The sequence below is a fragment of the Microtus pennsylvanicus genome, chromosome 4, assembly GCF_037038515.1.
Source record: "Microtus pennsylvanicus isolate mMicPen1 chromosome 4, mMicPen1.hap1, whole genome shotgun sequence".
Classification (NCBI taxonomy): Eukaryota; Metazoa; Chordata; class Mammalia; order Rodentia; family Cricetidae; genus Microtus; species Microtus pennsylvanicus.
In genome coordinates this window covers 136,774,193-136,788,213 of record NC_134582.1, presented here as the reverse complement: position 1 = coordinate 136,788,213, position 14,021 = coordinate 136,774,193, and the positions used below count along the sequence as shown (strand labels likewise).

Below are 14,021 nucleotides of genomic sequence, written 5' to 3'. Positions count from 1 at the left end.
TGTAGTAGTCACCAGGGGATTGGGTTGGGGATGTAACTCAGTGGTAGAGTGTTTACCCACTATGGGGGAGGCATCCTCAGGGTTGTGGCAGAACCCAAGAGAAGAGTCAGGGGAAGAGAGCATCAGAGTAGAAGAGCAGCGTGGTTGAGCTTGCCATTAGGGAAGTATGCTTAGACTGCAATGTGTAGGATCAATGGAAGCAAAATGATATCACCATGGAGACCAATCAAGAGATGGAAACAAAAGAGTCGGGAAACTATGAATATGTTTCTGAGGCCAATTGTGTGCCCAGGTAGGTTGAATCCATATTCCCGAGATAGAGGGATAGAGTTGAATTTGTGACATATTGAATGTGGGACTTGGAAATGAGAGAGAAGAGGAACATGGGAGTGAGGATCCTGCCTTCAGTGTGGGGATGACTAGCAGACTAGGTTCTGTAATTCAGGAAGGATATAGTTTCTGAATTGTGCTGAATTTGGGGACAAGGAAGCCTCTGGTGAAAGGGGTTACCCAAATTTTCAGTGTGAGAGTATGGGCCACAGTGTAGTGCTGAAGACACAAAGAAGAACAGCTGCTTTGGGGAATGTATTTGGGACAAATAGTTGTGAAGTGATGCGGTAGCGCTCTTCCCCTTTGAAAGATCGCCTTTCATCCTTCTGTCCCTTTATTCCCCTACAAACTACCCTCCTCACAGTCATCTCTCTAGAAAGGGTCCACTTGTGGTGTGTTAAGAAAGTAACTCAGTTCTACACTAGAAGGGCAGGAACTTTGACAAGGAAAGGAACATCTCCAGACGCCTAAAGTTTGCTCTCACACTAGTCCTGAGAGTCGTCAAACACTTCATTGTTTTATTAAAGCTTCTTATTGCCATAGAAGTATTTTGTGTGTATTTTTTTAAAAGTATGGAATCACATAAGAACTTTTGGGGGTGCATTGTGACCTAGGAAATTAACACTCTCTGTAATCCCCTTGCTAAGAGAAGAAAGCATTTTTTTGCTTTAGAAGTCAAATCCAAGGGATGGTTTCTTAGCTTCTGAGGTCGTTGAGGGCACCAAGGGACACAGGAGCGACCCACATTGGGTCACTACAGCCTTCATGAACCTCCTTTAGTTTGTTTTGGTCAAAGAAAGACTGACTGTAGAAAGGACTCCTTGACTACCTGCATACAGCGATCAAACACGCCGCGCCAGGGCGGAGGAAGGCCCATCTTAGCACAGGGAGAAAGACCAGCAAGAGTTCAAGTTTAGTCCAGGCAAGCAGCCAAGGATCTAATCAAGGTCAAAAGTGTCTCTTTTGAGACAGCACTAACTTCCTGAGATTCTAGCCTGTGGTCTCCCTCTCCTCTCATTCTAGATAGGCAAAAGCTCAAATCCCATTCCAGGGCGCTCTCCTGGCCGCTGCCACCACCTTAAGCTTTTTTCTCCTATGCCCAGCCTCTGCCTGTAGCCAGGCGTCAGGGATGCTGAAGTCAAAGCGCAAGTGGCGGGCGGCCCTCCCCCACCCCTCGACGAGCGTACTGTACAACAGACACCTGCAGCACAGGCGGCCGCCCGGGCTCCCCGACACAAGGCGCTGGTACCTGAGCCCTTGACTGGTAATGCACCATAAACGGCTCCTTTCAGGCCCTTTCAGAGTCGGAGCGCGGAGGTCACCGTGTGTACAAACCCCTCTGTGTCCTCCACGTCTCCGGGGCCCCGGGCACCCGGGCCTCCAGCCGTAGAGCACGCCAGTCCGTGGGAATCGCAACACATGTGCTGGGGCAAGGCCGGCGGGGCGGGGGCGGGGAGTGGGGACCACCCGGCCCTCCCCCAGCCGGGCCTCCTGCCCGCCCGACGTCGTTTCATAGAGCGCAGCGAGTGGAACGAATGGGGTGCCGCGGTGTTCAGACGCTCGCGGAAATCAGGCGATCGGGCGGGGCGGGACTCTCACCCGGGTCCGGTGACCAACGCCCACTCCTCCCCAAAGGTACATCGTCGGCATCTGGCCCAGTAGCGCATTTGTCCCTCTCCCTCCTGAGTGTGCTGGACCCCAGCAGAGCCAAAGGGTGGAGCGTGATCCCCTTTGGGGGCAGCCCGGATTCAGAGCACAAGCATCCGCCGAACATGTGGCTCAGGTCGCTTGTCCGGTCTATTAATTAGCGAGTGTGTTTGAAGCAGGCATTGGCGCTGGAGTCACAACTGCCAAGTGGGCATGGCTAGTGGAGGCTCAGATTCGCTCTTAAGCCACCCATCTCTCCCAAGCTGTCCTGGCTTTAAAGGCAGGTGGGAAGGAGGCACAGCGTCCGGGATCAGGCAGCTTTGGAGGTTTTGGCAGACGTAGGCTAAAATCATCAAGTTTGGCGGGCGAGCTATAGGCTGGAGCAAGTTGTCCAGAGGGCAGAGGCACCGTGGCGAGAAGGAACAGCGTGAGCAGCCGGGGCCAGTGCTCTAGCGTCGTGCGCCCCCTCCCGGGGCCGCGGGGAACCGGGGTTACCTGGGGAGCCGGGCTTTGTCGCCCACACGGGCTCTCCGCTGTCCCAGAACTAATTAAATGGCTTTTTGGCTCAGGGAAGGCCGAAGTCTGTCGGGGGTGTGAACGTGTGGGGGCTGCATGTGGGCACGGAAATAATCAGACCCATTCTTGCGCTGCCACAAAACCCGTGGCGCAGCCAGAAGTGAACAGCGGCCGCCTGAAAGGCAGTTTCAAAAGGCGACACCTGCAAGCGTGGCCGGTTGTGAATTGAATGTGGCGCCCGCACGTACCTGAGCCGCGAGCTATTAGTGTCAGGCTCCCGGTCGTCGGGGCCAGCAGCACACGTCCGGGCAGGCCGTGCTGAATATGGCAAGCTGCTGCGCGGCCACTCCATGGGAATGTCGCCACTTGTGCCGCTCGTGGTCGGGAGGGGGTGCGCTGCCCTTTCAGAGAAAGACACAATTAGGCAAAATGCTCAATGAACATTATAAATGATGTGCGATCGCTCTGCAGATTGCCTGGCAAATCAAATTATATGGTCGCTCGCGGCTGATTTTTATGTTCTTTAAAAACTTAAAACAGGTATTTGCCCATTAAATTGGAGGAAAAAAAAAAGCCAAGTCAAGGATTCCGGAAAAATAACAACTGAAAGACTGGGTGTTGAATATTCACAAATCCCCTTTGTTAGCGGTTGACTTCAACAATGGGCTTGGGGAGGGGGTGCGCTTAGACCAGACACATTTTTTACTGTCTTACATGCTGCGGAGGAAGGCACCAGAAGTCTGCATTTGTTACAATTCACAATTACAGTACGACTCTCTCTTTTTTTCCTTTTAAGACTAGAATTTTTTTTCTCATAGTGAATGACTCGAAAGTTACTGTCATTCTAACCAGAGGAAAAAACATACTCATCAGATGGACGCGCGCCCGATGCACTTCGGGAGGGTTAGGGAGCCCTGCCCCTCTTCCTGGTACTGTCCAGACTCTGGACTTGGAGCGGGGCCCCAGAACTTCCGGGCTGCACACGCTCCCGGGACTGGCAGTAGCAACCCGCCAGAGTGAAGTGGCCTCTTCCTGAGCACTGCGCTCAGGGCGTCTCTGGCACGAGTGCCGCCACCGCGACCACCCTCGTTTTTCCAAGTTTGGCCCTGAGCTCTGCGACTGGCGATCCAGGGCAGCTGCATGCACTGAGATTGTGTGGACCCCCGCAGAGGCCAGGAGCTGTGCCACGGGCTAAGGGGTGTCACTCAGCCATCTCAAAGTGGGTTTCGACTTGTAAAAATGGAAACCCGAACGCCGCAGCGATTCGTAGCCTCACCTACCCGCTGACGCCCTGCTTCCATTTTCTAACTCTATTTTCAAACAATTGGACTGGAACAAGGGCTGAAGAACTATGACTGCCGGAGACAGTAGTACATCTACGTATGTTGCCGGAAAAGGACCAGTGTTGTGTGTGTGTGCGTGTGTGTGTGTGTGTGTGTGTGTGTGTGTGTGTGTCGGGGGAAGGGGTGTGTGTGGCATTCTCTAGAAATCTGGCTGTTCTATTTACCATGCATAGTCAGCGACTCGCTGCACTATAAGGGCAATCAGCAATCTTTTGGGCCCAGTTTCTTACTCTTCGAAGAGACAGCTAATGTCTGATCTGTCCCCTTATAGGACTTTTGTTAATCTTCTCTAGGAATGTCAATCTTTGAAGCGTTATCGTTTGTTAGAACTGGGAGTTATCCATAAACATTAAGGATAAGATCTTTGGAAAAAGAAATCCCAGAAAATCAGAGCCCCGAACATTTGGGTTCCTCCTTTCCTTCATCCCATACAGAAATCACTTCTTAACAGGACTAGGCACAAGAGGTGCTCTTAATTCCCTCCTTGTGAAAAGAGGGGCTGGCAGAGCTCAGTAAACACAGCCCATTTGGTGTGTCTCGTGTACACATACGCAAGGGGACTCGCCAATAAATTGATCATTTCATCTTTCGTAGAAAACATACCCTTCTGGCACCAAAGACCACGTGGGAAAATTAATTAATGAAGCCCAATTCGGAAGTTAGGAAAGTGTGTTTCTTTGGCAAAAAGCAATAAAGAACGCGCTGGCTAAGCAGAAGGTTCATGCCCGACAGGTGCGCTGGCCTTGGTGCTGAAGGTAACGTCTGCAGGAGCTGGGTCCTTTAAAACTTTGGCCGCCTGCTTTATCTTCCTGCCTAGGGTGTATGCTTATTCTACTCTGTCGCCTCCTGGCCCCCACCGAATGTGTGCTCAGGGTGGGGAAACTTCGAAAGGACAGCCTTACAGTATCTTAATGATACTTAAATTCTTTTTAGATTTCTTTGACTTTTCAATTTGAACAGCACTGTGAGAAAGTTTGAGTGAAGGACACAATCTATCAAAGACAAGAACTGTCCACCCATGTCTACTCCCTGGTGATAATCAAGGATTTCACTACCTTAGGGTGCAGAAGGAGATGATAGCATCTGAGAAAGGAGACAGATGTTTCCGATTCAGACTGCTATAAATGTAGCAGTTGTGAGTATACTTGCCCACATCGATGGGTGCACATATGCGGACATTTTCAGTGTGGACCCAGGAGTGTGAATTCTGGGTCACAGCATAAGCACAATCTTAGAATCCACAGTTGTAGTGCCAACATGGTCCCCAGAGCTGTTACCACAGTTTACTCTCCCCTGAGCAGGAAGCCTGGGCTCTGTTTGGAGCAGAAAAACAGCCCCCTGAAAGAGCTTCGAAGACACTTGTGCTCAGTCATTTCCTCCACAAGAAAGACCAAGGGAAACCTCTGTGATGAAGTCTAGAATTCCTAAAGCTCACAGTGCACCCTGCCATCACTTCCTGGGTCAGAAGCTAAGCTAAACTGGAAGACATGAAATGAAGACAGTAACATTTGAGCCTGCTCTTTTTTCCAGGTAAAGATACAACAAGAAGACATCATCTCAGAAACCGTACCAAGTCTGTTGGTGCCTTGGTCTTTGATTTTCCACCTCCAGAATTGTGAAAACCAAATGTGATTTTTTTTCTTATAAATTGCTCAGTTTGAGGCATATTGTTACAGCAGCAAGGAGATGCAGAAGGATTCTCCCCTGTCACCAAAGCTAGTGACAGCACATCCTTCTGACTCCCCTTTTCTAATCACATCCCATCTGTATCCCTATTCTGTTCTAAGACCCCTGCACAGTGCTAGCATGAGCACAGAGGAAATGTCCCCATATTACACTGAGTGGATTAGCAATGCATAAAGGTTCTATTGCTATCCTTAATTCCTCCTGCAACCTAGCCCATTCACATGGGTGCTGATTAGATGTGCATGTGTTAGGAGGGCATTATTCAAAACGTAAATCTTGGCTGCAAATGGTTCACCTGTCAATCTTGAGATGCAGAAGTGGGAGAAGGCTCTGACGGTTAGTGGGGATGGGAGGCTGAGCTTTAGGACAATACAAACGGCTTCTTCAATCCCCTGCTGCTCCCCGGTGAGGTAGAGTATAAATGGTATGACTATACACTTCAGTTTGAAAGCTGAAACCCTACGTTTACTGACACAAGTCTGTGAGCTTCCAAAAAGTTTGAGGCAACAGCTTGACTTGTCAAAACAATGATATAAAGAAAGTTGCTTCACATGTATATCTGAACTCATTTACATCCCTGAAGAGGTCAGTCAGCTTCATGTCACTGTGAACAACCTAAAAAGGGAGAGGTCATGTCAGTTCATGACTTCAGAAGCCTCCGTTCATGGCTGCTTGTCCCCATTGCTTTGGGCAGGTGATGGCTTGGAGTACCACATAGGGTAGTGACAGAGGAGGTTTCTCAACTAGCTGTGGCTAAAAAGCTGAAACCAACAGAAGGAGCTGGGTTCAAGTGCTCCCTCCTCAATGACCAAACTTCCTTCCACTAGACTTCATCTCTTACTGGGTCCACATCTCCAGTAGCACTTCCTTGGGGAACCGAGTCTTAAGGGGATGCCTAAGATCCAAACCATGAGGAGAGATGCCTAGATGTTGTTTCAAAGAGGTGAAAGCTAGAAATCCCAGGAGGAAGGATGAAAATATTATCGGTGAGGCCATCGTCACCACTACTAACACAGGTCCTTCCATATGCCAGTCACCAAGAATAAGCATTGGGCTCACAGTGGCTCACTCTGCAAAAATTAATGCTCTTTATTATTAAGCTCATTTAGAGTTGAAGGAAATTGAGGCATGGATGGACCTGCGGGGCTGACCCAAAGAAGGGAGCCGAGAAGAAGACCTGGCCACCTGGGGGGTCTCCCAGTCAGAGACATCATTCATTCCAGCTGGGCTAAGCCTCACAGAGCACGTGCTCTGTCTGCACCTTTGCCCCACCAAAATGAGGCCTGGCAAAAGGAAACAAGAAGTCCTCACACTCCTGATTGAGCAGATTGAAGATGCCCTTTCCCAGAGGCTGCTGGCATCACCGTTCTCTGTACCACCTGGCCCCTTTGAGGCTCCAGCTATGCTGGGGAAGGGTAGGGGGTTGGGAATGGCTGTGGGATTTAACTCTCCTTTGTCCACAAACTCTCTTGATTGGGTGGGACTGCATCTGTTGTGGGGGATGGCTGTCCGGTAATGAGGCCAGTTTCCTGGCTGCTTCTGCTTCTGCCCTCATTGGCACCATACCAGCCTGCGGGGCTTTCATGCAAGGAAGGTATGATGACGGCCTAAGCATCTTCAGCATCAACACCGACATTTGTCATTCACATTTAAATGATTTTATGTGATGCAAGAAGATGCACAGTTGCTGGCTTCCTGTTGCTATCATCATTGAGATGTAAGAAATTATGTCAGAAATTAGGTAATTGAAGACGACTTCTAATGTATACAGGCCCCCAGTAGCAAATGTCAAAAGACCAGAAATACGGGAGCAGAGTTCATACATGTACACAGAAAGCTTTGCTTCCTTTGTTGAGGACTGACTTTTTCCCAGCTTTTATCATTAAGGCAAAACTTCATATCAGGAAATTCGTCATCTATTTTGTGAGTTTATACTTCATGTCTTTTTGAACTAGAATTTTTTTTAATTAATTGCAATAAAATAAAGAACAATGAAATGAATGCTTAAGTTATTGTTCTCTTTCTCCCGAGAAGAAAGAACCCAGGTACCAGTCCCTCTCATGACTGTGACTTCCTAGCTACTTTCGGGTTATTTTTGGAAAGGAAAGGCAGATGGGGACAAGAGATCTGGATTCGTAGGTGTTGCGGGACTAACTGAGAGCAAAGCACAAGCAGCAGCTTCTCAGAACAACCTCATTCTGCACAACTTTTCACACCCACTTTCTCCCTGGCTGTCTCCGCCTCACTTCCTCTCCTGTTATTGTGCCCACACAGCTGCCACGTAACTGCTAAAGCAGGTCCCCTTCACAGCTAACAGCGCTCTGCTTGGCATCAGTGACTATTGTGGGGTCTCCCAGCAGCCAGTCTGGTCTGAAACCTGGCATCCAACCAGACAATTGCCCCATCTAGTGTGTGCAAACTGGGGGCATTTGGTGTGTTTAGTACACTCACCGCATACCATATCCACAGTCTTTTTCCCCCCACTATCTTATCACCTCCAGTGAAACCCTGCAATTCTTGATTGCCAGTCCCAGAGGCTACCATTCCTATTTCCAGGCAAGTATGGTTCTTCTTTCTCTGAATATAGGCTGGAGAGTTCACGCCAACAGACCCATGTGAATGTCTGTCTTTGTAACTGGCTTCTTTCACTTCCATCTCAGCCAGCCACGCAAGTATCATATCTTTATGTAAATGTATCAAACCAGCTGACAGACATTTGAATTTGTTTCTACATTTTGACAGAAATAATAATGCTATGAAAATATTCGTATATGTTTTTATGTGAATGTGTATGACTTAGTCAGCATTTTTATTGCTGTGGCAAAACACCAAAAAGCAAGTCGGAGAGGAAAGGGTTTATTTGGCTTATACTTCCACATCACTGTTCGTCATTGAAGAAAGTCAGGACGGGAACTCAAGTAAGGCAGGAACCTGGAGGCAGGAGCTGATACAGAGACCACGGATGGCTACTGCTCACTGGCTGGCTCCCTACAGCTTTCGTATGAACCCAGGGTAAGCAGCGCAAGGATGGCACCACCTGCATTGGCCTTGGGCCTCTCCCATCTAATTAAAAAAGAGTCGTACAGCTGAATCTTTTTTAAAAAATATGAAAAATAGATTTATTGGCCAGAAGTTGCAAAGTCTTGTCCTGGGTGACAAGGACAAGAGCCTCAGGCCTTCCCGCGGCTCTTCTTGATGAAGTGGCCCACCAGTCGCTGAGGTCTCTGCTGGTATTCCACCAGCATGTCATGAGGAGTGTGATCTGGTCCCCTTGCAGTCGGTGCACAGCCGCTCTCAGGCCACAGGCACTGCACATGGTGGCAAACAATGAAGATTCCATCTCAATATTTCGGACGCCTGCGGCATGGGCTGCTCGTAGGCGTGCTTGTCCTTCTCCGTGCAGGAGCAGAGGGCACCATCCAGACGGCCTTGCCCTTCATAGACGTCCATGGTGCACATAGTGTTGCCCACAACGGTGGGGAATTCATTCAGGTCGGAGGCGCACTGCCTCAACTCCTGCACCAGCTGCGCATCCAGGCTGGTGCTGCGAACCACCCGCTTTCCCAGGACAATCTGCACAAACTCTGGCTTGAAGCACTCATCCACTGCCTGCCGGGTGATGACCACAGAGCCAGGCTCCAGACCTATCCCTCCGGAAGTGCCGATGCGGATGACAGTGCTTGGAGCACCTGGCATGGTACAGCTTCTTGATGAGTTCATGCGACATGATCTCAGGGGAAGGGATGCCCATGCCGTGCTGATGGAGGTGCTCATCCGGGAAGGGCTTCCACCTACACACACGAACTGAAAGCAGAGGACACTGTGTCGCTAGAGCTCTTCAAGTTGATTGGCACTGGGGTCATCTGGGAACTTCCTATCAAGTTTTTTTTAAAAAAAAATTTATTGATTCTTTGTGGATTTCACATCATGCATTCTGATCCCACTCATCTCCCATCCCCTCACATCTGCCCTGCAACCTCCACCCACCAAACAAAACAAAACAAGAAAGGAGAAGACTCTCACTTGGATGCTATAGTGTGGTCCTCTGAGTCACACAGTTGACCCCTTAGTCCATTCATCTTTACTAGCAAGTGTTAATTGCCCATGTCATTGGCCTGGCTTCTGCCACCCCACTGGTAAGCGCTCTCACTGGAGTTCTTGGCTATCCTGTTGTGGTCCTATTACAGCCAAATCCTACGGAGGCGTTTTCTCAGTTATCCTCTCAGGTAACGCCAGCTTGTGCGCCAAGCTAACATAAGACTAGCCAGCACAATGCATTTTTATAGAGGTGTAAATCAGAGTATAAAACATAATAAATCTCTGTTAAAGTTTTTCTAAGGACCTGTGCCATTTTGATCTCATTGCCAGGGTGAGTTTTCAGTTCTTTCCATACCCAGCACTTCTGATGATCTAGCCTCTTCTCTTCTTCTGAGACAAGGTTTTCTTGAGTAGTCCAGGTTGACCTCGAACTAATCCTTTAACCTCCAGAATACTGGAATAATACTGGGCTTACAGGTGTGCACCAATATGTGTGGCTTAAATCTTTTTGTTTGTTTTTTACTTATTTATCGTGTGTGTGTGTGTGTGTGTATTCAGGTCAAAGGTTGACTTTGAGTATCTTCTCCCCTCTATCATTTTTTGCTTCAGTTTTTGAGACAGGGTCTCTCCTTGAACCAGGAGTTCTCTAATTGGCTAGTTGGCCAACAACCTCGGGAGTCTATTGCTCTCTGTCCTCCAAGTGCTGGAGGCACAGGTGTGTATCACAACACACTTGTGCAGCCAGGGTTTCTCCACTGAGTTTCTCCAGTCCAGCATCTCTTAAACTCTTTTCTTAATAGGCTCCCACCGCCAATGGTGTGAAGGGCTCACTTACAATGGGTCACCTGCCTTTCTGCATGGCTGATGATGATGGGCATCTTCCGTATTGATTGGCCATTTGAATATGAACTTTAGAGATCTATTCAGACATCACAGGGATAGCTTAGATAGTCATCCTAACTGTGAAGCCATTGCCTGGAGTTACACGTTAAGAAATAAAAATGCCCTTGATATTTTCATGTCCACTCCATAGTGTGTCTTTCTCAAATGCCATGTGTCCCATCCAAATGCTGAGCAGAATACTGACTAGCACAGGTGGGCAGAAGGTAGACAGGTGGCTCGTCACCCAAATCCCCCCTTTTTATTGTATTTGCTCTTTTGTTTTTGCAATGCTAACAATGAGACCCAGGTTGTTTTGTATGTTTGGTCAGCCCTCTCCCATTGGACTGTATCCCTAGCTCTCCCTTCCTGATTTCCCTTGCCAGGCATTAAAATGGACTTGCAGCTGGATTCCGGGCTACCCAGGGAAACTTAATTCCCTGCCATTAATATGGCTAGGTGACCAAGTTCTCCCCAGAGATGGGTGTTTAACTAACTCCATGAATGTGGTGCCTTCCTCCAGATGCAGCCTAAAGCCAGTGTTATCCAGCCTCAGTCACACAGAACACCGGGCGATTCGGGATAGCAGGACAAGGATGGAGGAGCCTGGGCTTCTGGATGAGGGCATGGAGCAGAACTACCCGAGACCTGGAGCAATCAGTTCGTGTTGTTGCGGAAGTGTCTTGTGCTAGCTACTTTGCCTTTTAAAAGCCCTACATGAGGTTCTACAAAGGAGCATGGCACTCTTCTCGAGGTTTCATCGTTGGTGAACATTAGTTCACTGATTACAGGCTGGATTTGCAGGATCTGCCTTCTGACTCTCAGCTCGCAGGCCTGCCATGCGGGCAAGTCACTAATCCCTTCACCCAGCACCTCGGCTTCCATTAAGTGGAGATGCCAGGAATTCCCACTATGGAGCTCAGAGCTTGTCAAAGTGTCAAATGAGACCAGCACACAGTAAACTATTGCTCACCCTCAGCGCTCACCTGCTCTTAGGTCTTAGTGGCTTTTAGGGTTTTTAGCTCACAAACCAAACTGACCTGTCGCCTGGCTTGTTCTGCAGCTCCAGTGAAAGCTATGGCACCATTTTCACTTTCTTCCAGACTATAACCTTCATTTATGCTAGGACAGAGTCATCCGGTTCTCATCTGTGGGTGAACGCTAATACAGTTTCCTTGTGACATTGGCGTATACGCGTGACACTTTTGACTGTATTTTAACCTCCATCATCCTATCTTCTTCTCTCCCCCCCCTCAATGGCCCCGGTTATTTTCTCTAACAGCCCCTCCTTTCTATTTTTTATAACTGAAAAAAAATCCAGATTCCACATTGGAGAAAAGTTGCCCTTTTGAATCTTGTCTAGTTTGTTTAACGTGATGATTTCCAGATCCATCTTCTACTTGCCAATGACATAATTTCAGTCCTTGTGGATGAATCACACCCCACTATGCACATGCATTCCCCATTTACTCATCGGTCCATGGCTGGTGGGGTTGCAGGCTGCTGTGAAGATGTCATAAAGATACAGGATGGGGACTGGCAAGGTGGCTCGGTGGATGAAGGCACTTGCTGCCAATCTGATGACCTGGGCTCCCTCCCTGTGGCAGACACAGAGGAAGGAGAGAACTGATTCTCAAGGGCTGACCTTCTGGCATCTATGCAGGTGCCATGTTGAGTGCACACCCACACGCATACATAAGCAAACAAACCAATAAATAAATGCAATACACATTTGACTACGACAGCAAAAAAGACATGGAATGCTGACTTAGAGTCCGTCGGTCCAGGAGTGGTCTACCTGGCCACATGGCAGTTCTGTTTTCGGCTCTTTGCAGAATCTTCAAAACAATTTCTGGGATGACCAAAGCAGCTTGCATTACCATTCCCACCCTCTGGTCTCACCCCCCCCCCCCCTTCCTGCCAGAATGTGTTGTCATTTCTTTCTCCAAGGATAGCCCGTCGAGGACCAGCCTTGACAAAAATCACCTCTTGCCAGGGTAGGGGCGTGGGAATTTTAGAAATATAGTAAAGAATATGAAGACACATGAAAAATAACCAGACAGAAACCATAAAAGCATCAGGAGGGCATTCCAGTGACTGAAATCCTGAAATTCTGAAATCACCCACGTTTGTTTATCCCCAGTTTTTATACCCAACACAAACAGGGGGCAGGGGTGGGGGGAGAAGGTAACAAAAGACTTTATTAAAACGATACCAAGGACAACTCACACAATCGATTGCTTTATCACCCTGAGACATCAAATCAGTAGCATCCTATTGTCTAGGTAGGGAAGGTGCTTTAGATCACGTATTCTAAAGACCGCTCTTCCCCAGGTGACCTCATAGTTTCTAAAGAAGGGGCAGATGTGCACTTGCACGTCCTGACCACCTGTCAGGACGGCATGAACTTACTAGAAGGATCTATCTTAGTGCCAAAAGAACCAAGCAGTCACATCCTGAGCTGGGACAACTATGCTTGTCAAGCTCCAAACTCTCCGAGTGTCAGACGTGATAGAAATGGGCCTGCATTTTTCGGCCTCCACAATAGCTGTCCTGCCTGGGGCGATATCGAATGCCAGTGTGGGTTGTGTTAAGATTTCTCAGATGGGTCAAGCCATGGAACATTTTTTCCTGTATTTATTGCTTATTTGTGAACCTACTCACCTCATTAATTGAATTACTTAATGTTTGGGTGCCCCCCCCCGCTGAGTTCTAAGGCAAAATTCTTTCCACAAGACATGGAGAATTCTTGGAAGGAAGGCAGCGTGTAGTGGCATCATGGAATTGGAGCTATCGTAGCTCAGAGGGAGGGATCTTTAAGCAGGTTCCATCACCCAGGTTGAGGTCAGATAGGCAAGGGTGGGAACCAAAAGCAAGAGGACCATCTGAGAAATTTGGCTGTACTCACAGGTCACATGCCCAGTCCCAGCATGTGCCCAGAGACATAGGACAGAGAGAGAGCCTTGTGTGCTTGAAGTAAAATGGGAAAGGGAAGATGTGTTTGGGCAGCTTCAAATGCATAGCGGATCCTATCCTATGGCAAGAAGAGAAATCCACTGTCAAGTGTCCTCTAAAATAAACAGGCACTTAGAATATTGTTCAGGAACACATGCAGGGAAACATCCACAGGATAGTTTCCTTCCTTCCTTCCTTCCTTCCTTCCTTCCTTCCTTCCTTCCTTCTTTCCTTATTTTGTCCCTTCCTCCCTCCCTTTCTCCTCCCTTTCTTGTTTGTTTGTTTGCTTTTCAAAACAGGGTGTCTCTGGCTGGAGAGACGGCTCAGTGGTTAAGAGCACTGACTGCTCTTCAGAGGACCCAGGTTCAATTCTCAGCACCCACATGCCAGCTCACAACTGTCTGAAGATCCAGTTCTAGGGGGTGGATCTGACACCTTCACACCAGTGCAGATAAGATAAAGTTAAATAAACCATAATATATATATATATATACAGGGTTTCTCTGTGTAGCCCTGGCTGTCCTTGAACTCTCTCTGTAGACCAGGCTAGCCTCAGACTTGGAGATCCGCCTGCCTCTGCCTCCTAAATGCTGGAATTAAAGGTGTGCACCACCGCCACAGGCTAAT

General features: G+C 48.4%; 1 pseudogene; it reads right to left on the bottom strand.

The window, feature by feature from the left end:
- Window positions 1-8,692: 8,692 nt before the first annotated feature.
- Window positions 8,693-10,438, bottom strand: LOC142849081 (uridine phosphorylase 1 pseudogene; annotated as a pseudogene).
- Between the last annotated feature and the right edge of the window lie 3,583 nt (window positions 10,439-14,021).